Raw genomic sequence first — 2745 nt, forward strand, 5'->3', positions numbered from 1 at the left:
GGGCACAGTAACAGTGTGCGACCTCGGATGGGCACAGTAACAGTGTGCCACCTCGGACCGGCACGGTAACAGTGTGAGATCTTAAGAGTAATTAAACTGTTTTGCAAGTTAATTTTCTTGGTTATGGCATGTCGAAAAGTGAAATTATTTATAACTTTTTTGATAATTATTATGTTTGGAGATGCATCTTTTTTTAGCACTAATTTGGGAATATTAATTCAGCATAATCAGATTACCCAAATGCAAACTATGTACTAGAGATTGTTTCTTAGAGATAAAACCAAAAGTAACGAGGGAAAATATTTTTGAATTCCAAAGCCTTACGAAGTTTGACGAGGGCTAGATAAAATGTAAAATGTTAAACATAAGGAGGTACTTCAAATGTTCTTCCTTTAAGATTAAGGTTGAATATGAACAAAAGGCTTCTCTATTAAGTGAATCTGTTGATACATAATGCTACCTTAATACCAATATTTCACATTTGTTTAGTTTTTTTAACTTTTAAAAGCACTTCACAACTATTGTATTATTTTATATGTAATTTTATTCTACGTGAAATTTCCATTGTAGTGATTGTTAAGCTGCAAATAATTTAAAGCGACAATTTGTAAATGTGCATTTCAAACAGCACTTTTAAAGCTCTTTCATATATGCAACACTGAAATGTTTGTATTAAAACCAATTTCTGAGGAATTGGTAGGCTACACACACACACACACACAAAGATACACACACATTCATGAGGGGGCTTCAAAAGGGACATAGAAAAATGTTACGTTATCTTTTAATTAAAATTTTCCATGAATTTTGAAGCATACACAGGCAGTTTTGGTGGCATAGTGGGCTGCTAACCAGAAAGTCAGTGATTCGAGCCCACCGATCAATCTGCAGGTGAAAAGTGAGGCTGTGGGTTCCTGCAAAGATTGACCTCTGAGAAACCCAGTGAGGCAGTTCTACTCTGTCCTACAGGGTCACTAAAAGTCAGAATCCACCCAACAGGAGCTAATTTGTTTGTATGCTTATTTGATTTTTGTATATATATACATACAAACCAGGACAAGTGAAAAGTATTATATGAAATTATAGAAATCTTTATTAATCAAAAATATTAAAATGTAAGTCTATTGTTTCTTAATATACCTTTCATCTATATCTATATTTGTTGTAGTTATATAATTGTACATTTAAGGATTAAGAGTATAGGGGTGGAGTCTAGCTTGTCAATCAGATCACAGCCAACTAGGCCTCTGTGTGGGCATGGCCTTCTCCTGAGGATTCTGGGAAATCCATTACTTCCTCCTTAGAGGCGAGAGGCACTTCTCTCTCTGCCACTCTTTGGGAGACATTGCAACTGACAAGACACATGGAACTACTCTAGCCCTAGGTTGGACAAGCCACAGGACCTACCCTGATGCAACCAGAATCCTGAAGCCGGAGAACGCACGTAGAGACCCCTGCCAGCGCGGAGATGCTTACAACGCCACTGGATCCAAGGACTTTCTACCCACTGGCCTGTGATCTTCTGGATGAGTTTCCTGAGTCTGAAGAGGACTTTATAGATTGGTATCGTACATATGGGCTAATATCGGGCTTATGGACTTGATCTGAACTGAGCTTGGATGTTTTCTCAAGGTTCAATTGCTCGTGTGTAAACCTCTTTCTTATACACATATGTGTGCCCATGGATTTGTTTCTCTAGTCTGCCCAGACTAACACACTATATCTGAAAGGATTAATTCTAACTCTCCATCTAACCCTTCCATGAACAATATACTCATGTTTTCAATATACACCATACCAAAATGGCAGCCTTAGTATCTTTGAGGAACTGAAATTGTGTTCCTTTTAAATTTGAATTTAGCGAACAAAATATTATCAGGACTGTAGGGTAGAAGAAATAAAATTTCCTTACAAAATTCTCTTAAGATCACATCATTCAGCCCCAGCTACCTTTAAAAAAAGAACAAGTGCATTGATTGGGGCGGGGGGGAGACTTACTCAACACAACTTTGCTGGCCTTTCTCTCAACAATGTGGTTTTCAATGTTTTAAAACATCTTCACAATAAGCCACATAATTGTCCTGAGTTCTTTTAAAGAATATATCAAGATTGTCCATTAGGAATTTTTAAAATGCCCATAGCCATCTGAGTTGAATTGTATGTCTCTAATTTAACTGGCCCATCTGATTCTCTTTTGTTTTGAATTAGATATTTTTGTGTGTATCATATTAATAAATCCAGGATGTACCCAAGATTACAATTTGTTCCATAAAATCATCTTCATTTGTTTCAATTTGCACAAAAGACTGATGGAAAGATTTGTTCATTGAGCTAGATATCCCCAGGCCACATTATTTTCAGTGTCCTTTTATTTGAAGGCACCCTAACAAGATGAAGACAGGTGTGTTGCTGAGAAAACTTGTCTGTAGGCACCCCAATAGTTGCAGAGCTAGGTTTAGACGTCTACTTTTTGTTAGGACTGAACCATGCCGGCATTAACTAAAAGCCAAGAAGCAATAATCTTGGAAAGATCCTCAAGGAGGCTTCAAAAAGTCTCTGAGGAAAAACCCATTCATTTCATTTTTCCCATGAAGTATTCGAAACCCCCTAATACACACACACACACACACACACACACACACACACACGAGGTGCCTACCCAAAATAATGGTGTTTTCCCGCAAAAAGCTATGTACTGTATTTAAATTTTTTGACAAAACAACCTTATCACCTTCAAAGTACTCT

This window comes from Echinops telfairi, unplaced genomic scaffold, assembly GCF_000313985.2.
Source record: "Echinops telfairi isolate 266 unplaced genomic scaffold, ASM31398v2 ScPeMD7_7469;HRSCAF=8507_1, whole genome shotgun sequence".
NCBI lineage: Eukaryota > Metazoa > Chordata > Mammalia > Afrosoricida > Tenrecidae > Echinops > Echinops telfairi.